The 18512-nt window shown below is 37.6% G+C and overlaps 1 protein-coding gene across 3 annotated transcripts in view; it reads right to left on the bottom strand.

Annotated features, from left to right (window-relative positions):
- TMC3 (transmembrane channel like 3) overlaps positions 1 to 18512 on the bottom strand; it is a 283418-nt gene that overhangs the window by 52615 nt on the left and 212291 nt on the right. For 2 of the 3 annotated variants that reach the window (XM_080607201.1, XM_080607206.1), the window contains exon 1: positions 4850 to 4988. The gene's annotated coding sequence lies outside the window, so the exon portion shown is untranslated. Of the gene's footprint in view, positions 1 to 4849; positions 5076 to 7173; positions 7347 to 9549; positions 9653 to 10350; positions 10435 to 12490; positions 12568 to 17023; positions 17089 to 18512 lie in introns of those variants that run through there. The other variant, XM_080607203.1, reaches the window with a different exon arrangement.

Raw genomic sequence — 18512 nt, 5'->3', positions numbered from 1 at the left:
TGTTTAGCCCTTGAGCCTTTTTGCCCCCTAACGGGAGCACACTTCTGTATTGATTTCTATAGGATAGCTGAAGATGCAAGTATCGTTATTCCCCCATGAAATTCTTCCTGCTCTTGTTAAGGCAAGGGAGATTCAAGGCCATGTCATGCTCCTTTTCATATTATCCTCCTCTCAGAGCACCATAGGGATTTGTATTGAGGTTTAAATTTAGTTCCAGCTTGTGCAGAGCTCTCTCTGACAAGTATACAAGTGATGAGAGAACTGTGCCCTTTTGATTGTAAAACATGCTCTTCTGAAGACAAAAATAAGACATGCCCCATCCTGCAATCCCAAACAGACAATGAAGAGAAGTTACAATTTCAAAATAAAAAATATAGATGGATTGCTAATAGATCACTGTCTATCCTTTCAAGTTTTGTCTAGCAACACATCACTCACTTCACTTCTACATTAGAAATAGTACAATTGTAGTTACCTTTCTGAACAAAGATTGCAAAAGGGTTCAGAAAGGAGCCTATTATTATGGTCATTTACATAATGCGTAATAAAAATTTGCATACAAGCTATTAAGATATTCTACAAGTAATTTATAATCTTACATTCTAATGGCATTTATAATGCACTCTTCATGGAAGAGTGATGTATTTTATTGCCCAGATTTTTACTTTGGAGGGAACATTACTTTTTAAAAGTTCAGCTGAAGGCCTCAGAAAAATTCTCCATCACATGACTGCATCACCTATATTCCGACATTTAATAGCTGTTAATAAAAGCTAGAAGTGTGATAATACTTAAGGAAACAAAGTGCTTTCCCTGGCTATGTATCACATTAAGCATCTACCTTGGCTGCATACAGAAGCTCCCCATGCTTACCTGAACACGCAAAGTGCAAAAATGCTGATTCCCCGTGACCCCCTGGAAGTTGCTCAAATATAACCAATAACAACATCTGCTCATATCTTTTCTGCATTTCTATTTTTGGAGGGAAAAACCTCTCAACTTCAGCTTCTCTGTGGTAGATGTTGAGAAATATAACATTCATACTGCAACAGTCACAAGCGTGAGACCCATTCCTCACGCGTAGCATACAAAATAACACTTTACACAACTAAGCTGAAGAGCACACGGAGTCTTACTCAATATACTCTTTCATTAACCGCAGAATTTACTGCATGTTACTACAGATAACAAAATGTTAAACAGTGTGTTTTTACTGAAATGTACAGCTAACCAACAAGAAAAAAAACTTATTACATATATCTGTAAAGCCTGGTGGCATAACAATGCATACATTTAAGACTTAAACATCTTCAGAAAAAGGACTGACTGGGAAATTTCATAAGACCATGGTGGAACTATGACAATTTATTATTATTTATTTTTTACAAACTGAAGAGCCAGCCTTGAGACTAGAACAGAGTTTGTCGAGAAGGAAGGCAGTCGGTAGGATTAGCTTTGTAGGGCAACACTCATCCGTATCTTGGGGAGTGGTTTTGGTGAGTTTCATGGTGCAAAGGTAGCTCCTTCCACCTTGCACACTAACACCCCAAAGCTTCACATACAGCTTACAAAAAACAAAGTACACCGTTAAAAAAATCTGCTTTTGCCACCCCATAGATTCCCACAGTAATCTCCATAGGTCTGAATGCGCAGAAAAAGAAGTAGTTTGCCGCAGGAGGAAAGCATTTGCAGTAACATTATGGGCTAAGTTAATGTAACATGAGTAATAACAACTTGCTCTTTAACTATATGCTAACATTACCCTGCAGCCCCATGAGATAGTGGCAACACCTGCGGAAGTTAAACATCAAAACTTCGAAAAAGTCACCATATGCCTATTGCCTAGAACGAAGAGTCACCTTTAAAATATATTTATAACTGCTGATTATTTACCGCGGTATTTTTCATTTATGCTAGTAAACAGAACAAAAAATACTCCAGAAATGGAGATCTGAAGCTGAAACCATTGCTCCACTAAACCTCAGATCGTCTGCATGGTACCTTGTTTTATGTTTGTAATGTGATACTCCGAAAATGCCAGCAAACTTGACCTCACCCTCGGCTTTGGACTTGCAAAATGATCTCTGCTTGAAACTTCCTCACATTTCCTTTCATGTGCCAGATCAAGACTGAGACCAATCAGATAAAGCAGTGTGTCTTGAAGGCTTGACTCACAGCTGTCCAGACAGTTAAGCTTAGCCATGGACGGGGGGAAGGGGGAAGAGAAAAAAAAATCTGTTTTCTTTGCAGACTTACAACTGCTGTATCGCATGATGTGACACTAATTTCCCAACAGTGTATACTTTGAAGCTGACAAGTGTTAATCTGTGATTAAAAATTCCAAATGAATCTAAGTGCCTGTCACTTAGATGTGTCCCTCAGTTGCATTGGTGACCACAGGAAAACAACCAGGACTCCATCTGTCCATTTATGTGGGAGGAAGGTGCTGCAGAGAACTAATTACAGGGTGAACCAGTCAGCTTTCTCAGCAGTTGCAGATCAGATAATAGTTGACTCCAAATAAGCCTAAATTAAAATGCAGTTTGTTTGTAATTTACTGTTAGGATAAAGGATAATACAATGGACTAAAAAAAATGAAAAAAAAAAAAGGAAATAAAAAAGACTGAACAATGACAACCACCCCCCAAAAAAAATCAATGGGAAATTTTGCATACCGACATACTGACTTCTAGAAACTCACGTGTATATTGTGAACAATTTTACTAACTGGTTGAGAAAAATAGTTGTTTTATCAATTAATTAAAACATGTATCCATGAAACAGCTGTACCAGGAATGCAATAATTGCAATAGATAAATAAGAAGTGTAATTGGAAAACACGCAGTACCTGCAGGGGAAATTGTGACTTTGAAGGAACCTCATATCAGGCAAACGTGACAGCTTTTTACAGACAACATACCTTTGATAAGTACACTACAACTTATTGCTTATGCTTTGAATATGCATTTACAATTAAACAAATCTGCAGCGCCTTGTTAGCAGTACATAAGATTGAGCTATTTTTGCTTCTTTGATAAATAACTCATTCCAGAACCTTTTAGAGTAATAAATTCATTTTAAGTAAAAAGCAGCTAACTGTAGAGGTTGTTAAACTGTAACAAACAGGTATAATAAACATTAAATATAAATTAAACACACTAAGTAGGAATATTACAGATGATTTAAATCAAGAACTAAAAGCTACGAAATAAGTAGAAAAATTCAAAACATTTTCAATAATTAATAGTTACAGCAAATATTCAAAACTGTTGTTCAGTCTAGATTAAATCCTTATTTGGGCCATATTAGACTAAAAAATGCCCTCTGGTGTTCATGTGCTGGCTTGCTTTTGTAATGGAGTAAGAATAAGAGGAATGCTGGAGAGGAACACTAACAGTTTTACTCTCAAACACTTACTTACATGAGTAAATCTACCGTGTGAGGAGTAGCACTGAGCTCCCCAGGACTGTCTGTGCAAGGAGTTCCTCTTAGGCATCATTTACAGAACTTAAGCCTTTAAAATCTATTAACTCTCCTCCTTGGCTGTAACATTATTTACATATTTCCCAATGAACAGAGCCAGTCATTAAGAGGAAATAAAAAAAGACTGTGCACTGGACAATAAATACATTTCTCACAAATAGAATTATTTGAGTTATATGGGGTTAAATATGCTGTCAAGGAAGGAGTTGACTAAGCAAATCAGAAGCTTGGAAATCAGTTTAGACCCTGCAAAGCACATTTCACTTAAAAAAAATAAAAAAAAAAAAAGCAAAAATATAAAAAAAAAAACAAGAGAGGAAAAAATCCCCAATGCAGTAAACATCTGTAACTTGTGAACGCCCTCCTTTGCCTACAGTGCTGAAGCTTCCAGAGCAAGTAGTTCCCCCTCCCTTACCCACATCAAGAAAAGTGACACCCAGAAAAATGTTACAAACCAGACTCCTCTCTTGTTTTGGCTCACAAATGCTACGCTATTTTTGATGGAAACAGGAACTAAATAGTACAGCAGCTGGCCCTTAGATTTATGGAAAATAGCAGCCCTTTTCACTGCCATGGCAATCTTCTCAAGTCACTGTAAACATTCACGGTAGCACGCGTGTGTTTCTCTAAGGAGGATCCGTGCACTGTGCGTGCAGTGCCCTGCTGAATTTCATATAGCAGCAGAAAAAATGGCTGTTTAAAACCCTTGGAATCACACTGCTTCAATACTCTCTTTATTTTATATACAACAGATCTCCTCTTTTGAAAATTTATCACTTATTGTCCCCCACTGGATGACTTATTGGATTCTAGTTTCTCTGTGAAGTCACCACCATCATTTAAAAAAAAAAAAAAGTAGCAATGGCATGGCACACTGGCAGTTAGGTAATATGGACCCACAGTTATCCGAGTGATTTCTTAGATATAGGTATCCCTATTAGTGTGCCTATCTACATTAACTTCCCTTGCTTTTGAGCATCTTTTTCTCCACTGACAGTGCTATTTGCCTCCCCCAAGCGCAATGGTCATCAAAATGCAGTTATAACAATTCCAAAATTACTCACAACAAGAAATTAGCATCTTGTTAGGAACATGGCATTGAAATGATGGCATTATAATCACTGAAAGATTTAAGCGGACATGATTACAGTCATTTCTATCTCGACGTGATTATGATAATTTGTATCTATTAATTAACACACTTTCGAAATCTGTTGCCATGTTCACTTTTTAAACAAAATGATACACTTCAACTTAATGAAGTGAAATTCACCCCAGCTATGTTACTTATTTCTTTTCAATATTTTTGCACGACCGTAGCACAAGCACAAAACAAGTACCACCAACTACTGAAGAGCTAAGTTACCTGGATGGGATCAGAACGAAGTCGTGTGCATTTCTAGTAGTGCCGGCGGAGAATCTCTTGACAAGTCTTCTACATAAGTGACATGACTGTTCTCTGCTGTTCCCTTGACTTCACTTGTCATATAAATACAGCATTAAGGAACGTGCCACTTGTACTTCTATCCATATCGACACGTCCTGAGTCAGATTTGGCTTGTGTGTCACTCAAATCCATTTATGTTTCCAAACTACAGGGGAGAAGAGGATTTCTGAAGACTTAGTTTATTGAGCAATTAAAATGAAAGTCTAGAGTGAAACCTTGCTAGGCTAACAAAATATCTATATTTATCTAAATAATATGACTAATAATACCTCATACATTACACACTGAATGGAATAGCAGCAGCTAGGCATATATCTATTGCTACTGTACAGCTGAGAAAGTTGAGGATGATAAAGATGAACGAATAGCCTTAAAATCACCCAAGATGATGTTATTATTATTAGTAGTAGTATTTAAATAAGGAAATAACCAAGAAGCATGAGAGTCTTGAGGAGGCAGCAACAGAAAGATTTGGAAGAAGGATAAAATATATACCAGGAAAGGGTAAAAGCAAGCAGAGCTTTTCAGACAGCACAGTGAAAGTCTCAGCAGACATCTCCTCTCTTTCAAGCCTCCCTTGGACATTAGGACTCTCCAAGCTGCCTGTTACCCATGTTCAAGAAAGGAGAAAAGCTACAGCTGATTAACTCTTCAGTCTACTTACTTTTAACCTACTAGCTGATGTTTAGCTCTTAATGCTGGCCAAGCTTATTCTCTATCTGAATGATGACCCCTACCTTTGGAGAAGGATGTGTAAGTGGTGACAAGCACACAGTTAGATGAGGAGGGTAATGAAGGAAAATAACAAGCCCCAGAAGCAAGTTAGATAAAAAGGTCACAGACCAACCAGTGATAAAGTGAATTTGGCAGCCAAGTGAAGAGAAGGGGGGGTGGGAGGCAGAAATACAGCACCAAAACCAAATTACCAGTGGTTAGCACCACCTAGCAATCCCTGCTTTCTAGGGCATGCAATCAGTTGCTATTGATCTTCTGTAACTTCCAGCAGACCCCAGGCAGGGAAGAATCAAGTTTCAAGAAAGCAAATCAGGCTCCGGAGCCAGGATACATATTTCTACCTTCTTTCCCTGTTATGTCCTTGAATTTCCTGGGCAGGATTGAATTACATCAATTTCTCATTACTCACCATTTTAACATTTTACATTTACAGTAGCAAGCCAGAGCCAACAGCACTTCTGCTTGTATCTTAAACTGGCAAAACTTCAAAATGTTGTGCCATAATTTCACAAAACAGGCTGGGGATGGACTTGATTTGTATTTACTGTTTATACCAAGGAGACACTGTGTCAGGACACTAAAATACCTCTGAAAAAAATTGTCAAGAGGGTGCTCTATACAGCATAGGTTTATGCAGTTACTTTCAAGCAACCCATATATAATATTGTTATGCTACTGCCTGGTAAGAACAGAACAACTAAGTTGAGCTTTGTTATAGGCTGCCTTGAGTATGAATCATGAACATGTGTGATTTTAACTTGAAAGCTAAATCAGAAAGAGCATTTGACTTCAGATAAGGCATCTAAACAAATCTACATAGCTGATAAAACCAATTCAAGAAATTATGTGAGGAGATTTAAGGAAGCAAGCCCAAAAGTTAGTTCATGTTAAAATTCATAATAAATAGGCTGTTGTTTTAATTCAAAAAATTGTCACTTCATTAAAAATATGTTTTTAAAAAGCCCACTCCTATCAGAAATTCTTTTTATATTCTTTACCTCATACAGGTCAAAGAACCCCAACATATATGCTTTAGTTGGGTTTATATCATTATTTTTTGGAAGGGTTCAAAGATTTCAGAAAATCCTTTTAACAAATTGTCAAAAAATTAAGTTAGCCCTTTGAGAAGGGCAGGTAACACTTATTCATAAATTCATTGATTCAATTTCCAACACTTCCTGACTATTCCCCCCCCTCCCCCCAAAAAAGTCACGTTATTTAGGTGTGATCCCAGCTGCTCAGCTTCCCCAATATATCCTAGAATTTTTGCTACCTGTACCTACATTATTTATGAAGGCAATACATTCCCTGAAGCAGGAGTTTGATTACTTATATATGTATACAATAGCTAGAACAAAGGGGACCTAAACTAACAACAGAAGATTTAACCACAGTAAATCAAGTAAATATTATGGAACACATTTTACAACTAGGTAAACTGAATTGAATTGACCAAGGTGAGGGAACAAAGTAACAGCAGACTTGGAAATAAAAGTGAAAAATCTTACCTAGCTACTTATTTTAACTAAGCCCACCGGATATAAGCAGAACATATGAGACACACTTTTCACTGCATGCCTTCTCCATTGAGCAGATGTGTCTTGGAGTGAGAGGCTTGTTGCTGTCCGGAGCTCTGCTTGTTGTTTCGTGTCATCTGCAAACTTAAAAGCCATCTTCCTTGCTGAAAATGATGAATATGCAACAGAAAAGAACAATATAAACTACAGTTTTTTTATTTAAAAGAAAAGAATGTTTTATTGTCTTTGCAATTGATATGTAGGAACATGCTCGTATGGTGGAAGATAACCTGAAATAGGTTGCTCTGTTTTTCTATTTTGTCATTTAATTATTAATTGTCCATTATAGTATGTCTCAACTTTTTCCTGAAAACAAAAAATATGTGCAGCCTGTAAAATCTGGGTAAGTTTTGTAGTTGTTTTGTTTTCATAGCTGAACACTGCTATTGCAATTCACTCTCAAATATTGTTCAAGGACTACTGGTTTTGCAGGGTCTCCTAAGCAACTTGTAAAATAGCAGTGCAAAGTGTAAGACAAGAAATTACCTCTGGATGCATATTTCAAGACATCTCCATCTCCCAGTTCCCTCAACTCATCTGTGCTGCACCACTTACAAATTCCTCATGAAGATGATGATCCTGAGACCCTCTTCTTCCACAACCTCACACCATTAGAACAATAAATGCCAATAGATTCAGTAAGTTAATGACTATAAGAAGTTTACAGTCTGTTCCTAATAAATAGATTAAACAATGACAAACAGAAAAAAAAAAAAAAAAAAACCCTGTGATATTACACTTTACAATTTCCCCCCAAAAAACACATCAGAAGAAAGGAAGACTGATCAACCCGATAAAATAAGGAATGCATTTAAATTAAAACCTGATTATTGACATAATTCATTTTTACTTAGGAAACCAAGTGATTAATTGAAGAGAAAGTCAGATGAAAAGTGGCCTATAATGGAGTTGTGGAGGCAGCACCTGTAAGCTGACCAGACTAAAAATGCAGATGTAAAACTGATAGCAGGTTTTTTTTTTTAATTGTTGCGTTTGTTTTTTATTTTTTTTAAGAGACTTAACATCATGAATTGTATTTGAAATCTAATTTCAGTGCCAATTACTTTCTCTAGCTTAATGAAAAAATATATTCATAGTAATGCAGATTTCATGTACTTAAATTTCATTTGAATGTCTAAGAAGGAAAATGCAGACAAAACAATGATTGTGCTTCTCCAGGTTGAATGGAAACCAACTAATGTTACTGTAACAAATGTTCTTTCTGGACAAATTTCCTAGACATTTCTAATCTATATGCAACTTCCTGAGGAGGCAGACTGGTTTGGAAATGGGAAGAGTTCTAGCTTCACAGTACACACATGAAATGTAGGCATTTTCTCTAGCATTTTTGCAGGTGTCTGTTTTAATCTACTTGTTAATGACATCACTGGTGGTGATACAATAATATTTCTCAATGTTGCATTAAAATTATACTCTATTAAAACAGAATCATTAGTTGATTTATTCATTGTTGCCTGAAGTCATTCCCAGTGTCCACTGGGAATGTTTCTTTTAATTTTCTGTTGCCCCCCGCCCCCCCCCCCCCCCCCCTTTTTATTTTATTTTATATATTTGTACAACAAATCCCTCTTTCAGAGGAGGCAACTAAATACTAATATTTCTCCCTGTTACTGCAGGTGAGAAATAGTAACTCAGATCAGAGCCGAGTCTTTAGAACGAAACCAAGACAGACATACTAAAAGCCTGGAGGCACATGCCTTGATGAGAAAAAGAAATGGCAAGAGATCTTTGCAGCTGCATATAAAACATACTGAAAAAGTTAAATGACATACGAAATTCTACGTGCTGCGTTAACACACAATCATCACAACACACATTTTCCACTCCAAAAAAAGTTTTCGTCAATGGAATCATGAACCTTCATTATGAACCTTCATGAAGGCTTCTTATAGCCATTAGTCTAATGGTAGAAAATATATAATAAAATATAGATATTTTAATGTACTATAATATTATAACACCACCAACAAAATGTTTTAAGATGCTGAGAAAAGATGTGGTAAAAGAAAGAACAAAGAGGACTGGAAACAGATCTCATTCTTGTTCAAAGTAAAAAAAAAAAAAAAAAACTATTACTTTTTTTTGTGTGTGTGTGTGTGCTATGTACATCATTCATGTGAAGACAGACCATGCTTCACATCTATAATGACTTGGAAGGTTGTTGGTGATTTAACTCTTCTAACCTCAACAGAGTTAGCTTAGTTTAGCAACGTCCTTCTTGAAAAGAAAACCACAGCCCAGATTGAAAAGGAAATCTCAGTTTTATGGAAATCTCATGAAACTCACAGAGCAGCCAAGACTCCAGAAAGACTTCCTTCACTGTTGTCCTTGTGGGTCTACAGATATGGGTTTTGGGAAGATGGGGAGACCATCTCTTAACCATGACAATCTGGAAATAAGGAAAAAATGAAAAAAAAATTAAACATTAAGACTCATGAGCACTACAAAATAGGCAGAAAACTAAATAGGTAATACAACTCCATATTCTATAAATATTTGCATGAAATGCTTGAATTCAGGTGTGGAGGCAATTGCACTGAATTCAGACAGAAAAAGCATGAAAGTAGAGCTGCAATTAAAGCTGACGATAGTAATCCAATATCATTGTCATTTCTGATGATGTAAGCTGTCAGCCAGATATTTTTCTCTAAAATCATATACTTTGTACCTTAGCTATATTTATTATTATGTATCCTTCCTAATACATAAGAGAAGTCTGAAGGATTAGCATATTTTTTTTAATCAAACATTCTGGTGTTTTAACCCCATAGTCAATGATTAATTGGTGTGCTAGATGAAATACTTGTTTGAAACAGTCAACTTTATAAATACCAGCATTTTAATATAAATGAAAAGGCCTTGATTTAGTAGTATTTTAAAGTTAAATAAAAAGGGTCTCCAGGGGCTTTGCACCATGGCTTTCTTAACAATAGTAATAAAACAATGGCAAAGCAGAATCGAAGTAAGTACTTCTGAATTCAGAAAGCCTAAAAAAGCTTGTAAACATCCTTACTCCTATACTTCCCTGCTAAGGATCACTCCAGACATTTGCCCCTCGTAGAGAAAAGACCCCCCTTCAGTACTCACTGCTTTCCATATTCTATCTCAGATCCTCTCTCCAGATTTTCAGATTTCCTTTCACTGACTTAAGAAGCGCAGCCTCAGTCTGCCCTGAGAGATGAAGAAAACAAAGGGACACTGTTCACAGCAAGCTCTTCATGTCTCAGCAACTCCCATGGCTACTATGGTTTTGATTTCCATGGTAAAACCAGGAACATTGTGTGGGAAGGGTTTGCTTTCCTCGTTTATGTATTGAAAAAAAAAATTGTTCCTCTTTGCAACAACAAACAGGACTAGTACATTTTTAACACAAACAAGCAGCCGTAGGAACCTCAGACAACCTGGGTAGCCTAGCAGCATTATGTTGGAAATACCAATACACCAATAATAATGCCATCTCTGTAAAATCCTATGAACCCCAAAATTAAAACCAGCAGAGTCTTTACAGACAATGTATGGGGGAAAACTAGGTGATAAAGTCCTGACCCCTTCCTTTCTTGTCAATATCTTTAAGGGCATTTTGTCCACCTGCTTAAAAAGAATTCACCAATATCAATGAACGTGTTACAGTTCAAGAACAGTTATTGTTTAGTTAAACTCTCATTATTGTTGTATATAATTACAAAACAATCCTCAGATTTCTCTTGCCCCTGAAATAAAGGAAGTAGAATTACATAGCAAGGTAATAAAACAACCTTATCTTACAGAAAATGAGAAATTCACATGTTTAATATTATTATTTCCTGCTTGGAAATGATCATCCTCTGTCTTTTTAATAAAAAGCAGAAATGTTATAAAATATATATGAAAAAAATCATCACTGCCAGATGAAAAGGATTACGGGTAAGTAGCACTCCCAGTTTTGCAAGTTATAAAGGCATAGAGCCGTTTGAAGTTGGAGACCCATGCAGATGACAAGCTGCTTTCAAATACAAGCATTAGCCTACCTCCTCACTCCCCAGCTGCCCTTTTTGGGACTATTTCTATAAATGTGACAAGATGTTAGATTGCCAAGATTGCTGATTAGAACATTTCAAGTCCTGCCATCTACTAAGAGAATCATTTGGCCACAAACTCTAAGTATTTCAGATGTTTGACCATTAAGTCACGGGTAGCATCACCCTGGGAGCCCTATTTATAGCTCTTTTGCTTCATTGTAAGGTCTTAAATTAAAGGTAAAAAATGTCTTCAGTTCTTTTACACACAGACAAAAAGCTGATGAAATAAAGTCAGTTCAGTTGAATTTTCAGAGCAAAAGAAATCAGCATTCAGGGTGCTGCCTTTGAACAGTGAAAGAAGCTTTTATTCTTTTATAAATATCATATTTTATACACAGTTTATAAATAGACTTGGCAAAGAAATTTCACCCAAATGTTAGCAATTTCATATCTTTCATTTACAGGATATTGACCCATTTGATTTGTAATTAATTGCAGAGCTTTTTCTCGTTAGCTTATCGATTGAGGAGTCTGCAATGCATTCTTGACCACATTATAAATTACAGCCTTGGATCCAGGGTACATTTGGTTGCATTTAATTCCGGTTGTCTACATTATTCACATTGTAAGATTTACCTGCTCTACATCTTGCCAAACTATATCCTTTAGAGTTGAGAACTACAAGTCCTTTGTTATTGTAGATCCACTATGATTTATAAATTCAAATTTCTACTTATTCAGATTTAAGAATGCAACAGTAAGAAAAAAAAAAGCTTCCATTTTCATGCTCTGAAAAAAGGCCTTAGCCAAATCTCATGAAACCTGCTGGAGGCTTTCCACTGATTTCAAAGAGCTTTGGATCAGTCTCCCAAGTGAGTAGGTTGTTGCAGAAGTGTGATTGAAGAGCATACTTTTTGAAAAAAATAACTAAAAATATAACAAGAAAAAAAAGTTAATCAGATCATTATCTAAAATAAAAGTAATAATAATAAAAATCCTTTACTGGAAGCCCCGTAAGACTACCAACATTGGAACCCCTTGCAAAAACCTCATGTAAAATAAAAGCCAAAAAACTCCAGGGCTGATCAGGAAGGGGAGTAAACTTCACATTCATTCAAACAGATGCAGGTATTAGGCAATAGCATTCATAAACACTTGCTATTCAGTAAAGGTAAGTGCTCTTATTAAAACAAACAAACAAACCAACCCTGTGCTTAAAGAGCACTTACCTGATTTCACAGCAGTGGAGTTCAGTAATAAGCATTAAAGGTAGCATGAAATCAACATTCTGGACCATCTTTTGCACCTGTTCAAGTTAAAACAAATGCAATAAGATACAAATTTAAAGGAAAGCTATTTTGTCTTGAGTGTGGCAGGAGAGAACAATGTCACGCCCTACATTTCATTTGAAATAAGCAAGCCCAGAGCAGCTCTCATTGCAAAACTGAGAGCCACTTCTGCTCAAGAAAGTGCAGCTCTGAATCACAGTTATTGCCTTTGATGTCCACCCTGACCCTGCACCACTGTCAAACACACACTCAGCAGCCCATAATTCTATTCTGGTATTTTAGCATTTAAGCTGGAAGGTGCCCTCCCCAAAATGCATCTCCTTGTCACTACAAACACAACATCCTGAAAATGGAAGGAATTCTGTATTTAAGTACATAAATTACTGACTTGCTTGAGTCATTACCAAGAGGAAATGTTCATTAGAATAGAATTATGATCCATTCTGGCAAACACTGAAGAGCTGCATTTCCACCAAAAACGGAAAGGCCTCCAAGGCCTCCAGTCACCTTTTAGAGGTCCATCTCCTCTCCCTTGATCTTCACAGCAGGATTTCTATCCACTAAAAACCCAGCTACTTGGAAGAATCTAATGCCTTGCTTTTATATAAAGGTTTTCCAGCAAATGAGATAGAATTAAACTGTAATATAAACCCATTCCAGCTGTAAAAATCAATCAATCAAAACAAAAAACAAAAACCAACAACATGCATCAGTACGAGTCTCTGTTCCGCTCTAGACTAAAGCAGTTGCTAAAAAAAATAAATAAGATAATCCAACCCTAGAGCGATATTTTACCATGTTATTCCTCCAGGGTCTTTACCCATAGAGCTATATCCATTCTAAGCCCGATTTCTTTACCTCCTGTGCAGCACAGCGACTTAGGCAAAAACTTTTGGGATGTGCTGAGGTTGTGTTAGAAATGGCACTGCAGGCAGGTGAATGCCACTGCAGTAGCAGCGTTGAGGATTTGAGAATGCATTTTGTACTGACAAAACTGCGTTTACACCACGAAGCTTTTTCTGCTCCTGTTTATTGCTCGCTCCTGCCCAGCAAGTACATACAGCATAGCCAGAAAAACTGCATCTGCTCTCGGGGCTTCTCCTAGCACAAATTCTCCTGACAGGGATCAAACTCCTTATCAAATGTGGCTTGACACAGCCCTGCCAGCAAACATCTGTAGCTGAGACGTGGCCTAAAAGCCAGTGCTCTGAAGGGAAAGGCCACCAGCTGAGTTGTGCTTTCTCTTTGATCTTTCTGAATGCTTTTATCAAAGCAATCTAAAGGGTCTCTGCTGAAGTGATTGTTACTGAACTGAAAAGGAAAAAGCTGAGACACAAGAGGAGGAGAGGGATGCCTTAAAAAAAAAGAGGGGGGGGGAGACATTCAAGATGGGATCATGACGATATTAATTTTATAGTGGACGCCTGTAACTGGATATTTGAAGATCTACCTTGTTGATTATATAAAAATGTCTACATTCATCTGGCTATGGATTACATATCCATCTGTGCAGCCAAATAATTAATAAAATAACTTATTTCTCTTCTGCCACTCAAAGTTCTTTCAGAACAGTGTCAGTAATAATGTTTGCACAGATGGAGGCTTCCACCAAAGACTGAGTATTGTATACTCAAGACACACAACAAAAATTACTGTGGCAGTGCATTATTTTAGATCTATGCACTTAATTGTTTCAAGCTCTTGAAAAAGCTTGTTTAAACCATAATTTATGAATGGGTTCGGAGTAACTAGTGACTGCAGCCAGCACAAAGTCATTGAGCAGCCTGAATCCATTTGCCTGGTTTTGACAGAGGCCAACATGCTGCCTGATGGGCTGGTGTGCTTCTCCTCCCTCCCCAGGTGGAAATTCCAGACCTGCTCAAGTGTCTGCTCATTTTGCAGCACACTGGCTGAGATTGGACAAAGATATGTTGAGACGTGTTCTCACACAGCCTAAAGCAGCTTCAAATAAGGATTCTTAATATGTGTGAATGTCAGCTCACTATCACACAGGGATTTTTGTTTACCTAGAAAACCTCGCCCCCATTCTCCAAGGCAAGCCAGCCAGCTAGCCCAAGGGACGGTGACCTTAACCCACATTAATTTGACAGAGCTACGATCCCTGTTGCTACTCCCTGGAGGAACCAGATAGCACTGATGACAGATCTTTGGGGGATGGCGAGTGACTCAGTAATACCCTTGGAAAGCACAAAATTGCTACAGCCAAAAAGCTTGAAAAAGAGATCTTTCAGGAACTCGAAGAGCAGACTGATTGGGTTATTTCTCTTCCTCTCCACAACAGACTGGAGGAAACAACAGGCAAACTCCGACTGTCTCACAGGGGGAGGGCACAAACTCATCATCCTTAAAGCAAACAGTTAGAAAAGCAGAAAGCCCCAGAGGAGCCCCCTTGCACACATTTACTAAAAAACCTAATCCTGGCCTCTTAGCTCCCTGATGACACTTTCAAAGATTAAAGACGACTGTTTTGCTTTCCTGGCAGCTCTGCTGAAAACTGCCAAGATAAGGAACAACTAAGAAGGGCCATTTTAATACCTAAAACAGATATTTTTTGGAAGTCTTGAATGGAAAGGTAAGACAGAGGATGTGAAATTGAATGTGCTGGAGAGAATTAATTCCCCCAGAAAACTACAAGAGGCTGGCCCATTTCCAGCTCTGAGGCATTTTGTTTCCGATCTGTCCCATGTTGCCTTCCATCTTTGTTCCTCATCAGTCTGGTATTGCCTTTGTCCCTGCTCTTGGCCATTCCCATTTAGCCACACCTACTTCTGAAGCACAGGCACACAGGCACACACTCACACACACCTCAGAAAACAGAGCTGAAGGTCTCTGCAATGCCAACCACCCAACTTGCTCCGATCTGCTGACTCTTGCTTGCCCCCAAAACCACTTTGTTCAAACTGAGTTTGTGACATGGGCTTGTGCACATCACAGAAACCAAACCAGGCTTAAATAGCAAATAGTGCTAAACATCCTAGCTCTGATGAATATAGCAGTTACTAGAGGCTAACAACTCATGCTTGAGAATGAAATTTTCTAAGATACCTCATAAATTATTTTTTGTAATGAGCTTTTTTTTTTTTTTTTTTTAACAGTTTTCCTACCTAAGTCCCCTGTGTTGCATTCCCATGCACAAATTTTGAATGATTTTCTTCACTTACTGTTTCTATACAGACAAGATGGCTACTTCCTAGCAATGTTAGGCCAGGCTTCTCAGTAGTGTAACAGGATGAAATCACAGTTACTTGGTTTTTGGTTTACATTTATCCTGCGTGGGTTGAAGGGAAGGAGGAAACAGACTTACTTTCAAGTGACATCAGTCAAGAGGATTGCAAACAGTGCACTCGGTCAACTGTACAATTACTAACTGAAAAGCAAGTGCTTATACTTTTCCTGTGCTCACAAAGTCAGTCTGATGGATAGCTTTAGAAACAAAAGTCTTATTTAGGCACAGAGTGCACCACAAGGGATACTGTTACCTTGCCCAGTTTTGGTGGAAGAGAACCTCAAAAGGCTGGAGGTGCAGACTGTGTTACCAGCCAGTTTACAGGGAAGCAACCTGGGCTGGTCAATCACAGAAGCACAAACTGTAGCAAAACTTCCTTTAGCAATTTACCTTAACCTAGTCATTGCATTATTTAGCCTAAAATATTTATCAGCTAAGTTTATCACACCTTCAAGAACAAACATTTAAACGGGTTGCATTGGTTTAGCTAAACAGCCTTTAAACAAAAGTGCAGTGAAATTCATGCTTATGGACGTCAAGCTACTGTTTGTGGCTCTCACCCACAGACAGGATGATTCACCGCTCCCTAGTGAAGTGATTTAACTGGCTTCCATTCTAACTTGCCATTTTATCAGGGGCAGAGAAATTGAGCAATATGGGGAGAGGGAAAGAGGGAAAAAAAGAAACCTCTTTCAGAGAATGGAGCACAGCTAAAGTTTTGGTTTCATTAACTTAGACATAAGACTAAGCTACATCCAGTAGAGCTGGAAAGTCAACACACAACATCCATATCACTAGCAGTGAGTGCCTTGCTTCTCCAGTGGATGACTGAGTGTAAATATCCACTGAGTAATTCTTCACCATGACATTTATGGCATGGCTTTATCCCAAAATTCAAAGTATCAGCTATCAGGAAACATGCTACTTTCTAACACAAAGGTTTCAGAAACGCTCCATGGCATTCCAGATAGAGCAGGAATTTTGATGATTGTTTGAGCATGTAGCTTGCATAGGACTTTCACTGCCCAGACTCTTATAATCAGAGAATTGTGCCAAGGTTGAACATGCTAAGAAACAGAGTCAGTCTGCAAGCACAGACTGATTTGTGGTTTTCCTTGTCCATGTCCTACACAGCTAACCATTTGTCTATTCAACGAGAAAGAAATACAAGTGGCTGAATGTAGTCAGATCCTTCTCACTGTGGTAGGAAAAAACCAAAATCTTACCAAGAAAACTCAAGCTGAGGGATTTCATTTCCTTAGATTTGTGTCATTATATTCTTAAATGATTCCTGGAGAAGTAGAAAACAGAGCAAATTTATGACAGGCAAACACTCACTGCCATGCACTGAAATCTAAGAGCCAGTTTAGCTGCATTTGACCTGTCTGCTAAGGTTTTTATTTTTATTATTTATTTTTTTTTGGTGGCAACAGGTATAAGTCACCTTAATACCAGGAGTGGGTGTTTATCAGATGAATGGATTAACTGCTTGAATCAGATGATCCTTCTGCTAGGAAACCTGGAGTCTATAAAATGATTAATTAATGTGACTAATGTCAACAAATTCAAGTGTATGTTTCAAGGGCAAACAGATCAGACCTTCCTTTGCCCCCCTAATGTATTTATGGTCTTGTGCAGAGGAGGAACACATTAGGTAAAGGAGAAAACTACAAATACTAACAGGCAAACCACCATAGCTTTTTTTTTTTTTTTTTTTTTTTTTTAAACCAGGCAAGAAAACAGAGTTTTAGTGGTCAAGACTGCAATTGGCCCACATGTTTTGGAAGAAAAAACTGCTTCTCAGCCCCCATGTTATCCCAAGCAAAAATGACTTTTGAAGAGAAAATGTTAGTTCTCATAGGAGACCAGCACAGAATTTTTATCACACCCACTGGCAGTGTTTTTATTTTTATTTCTATTTTTATTTTTATTTTTATTTTTATTTTTATTTTTATTTTTTAATGTTAATCTACTAGGATTTAAAAAAGAAAATCCAGCTGTTCCATCATAATGGCCCACCCTAGTCAGATATTTTTTAAATTACTTTCCACATTAGAAGGTTTTGCTGATGAATGGTGTAAGAACGATCACGATCTGCTGTGCTACCAGTTTCAGTCTTACTGAGATCAGACTCCAGGGCACTTTGTAAGCATATTTCTGCAGCAATATAATCTAATGGAGTAAAACTGATACCTCAAGCACATTGATTGAGCCTCTTTGCAAAGCAAAATGATGTTTTCATTTCTTAATGGCAGGCTCTTGCCAAACTCCTGTAAGAGCACAGAACATGGCAAAAAACTGACCTCAGTAGTGCTTAGATATTTAAAGGATTAGAACTCAATGTCGGTTGTGCAGCAGCAACCAGTCAATCATGCAATGCTCTCTTCACAGTCCTTGCCTTGGCACACTACTTATATTTGAAAGAAAATAGCACAAGAATTTGGAAGCCTAGAATGCAAAACACTACAGCCAAACATTCACACACAGTTTAGTCAGAAAAGAGTGCAGAAAATCTAAATAAGATGCATGTTGGTAGGGTAGTGACTGCAGCTGAAAAGCTCAAAGTGTTTTGTGCACTGCCCAAGGTTAAAAATTCTTACTGGCATCTACCCCGAACTGAATTTTTCCACAAGAGGTCTGAAAATACTATCCATAAGAGGCTTTCATATTGGAGTCCTGACGTCTCAAATATCTCACAACTACTTGAAGACTATT

Source organism: Anser brachyrhynchus, assembly GCF_964034855.1.
Source record: "Anser brachyrhynchus genome assembly, chromosome: 11".
In the NCBI taxonomy this organism is placed as follows: domain Eukaryota; kingdom Metazoa; phylum Chordata; class Aves; order Anseriformes; family Anatidae; genus Anser; species Anser brachyrhynchus.
Note: the sequence above shows the minus strand (reverse complement) of the source record. Positions and strands in the feature narration are given on the sequence as shown.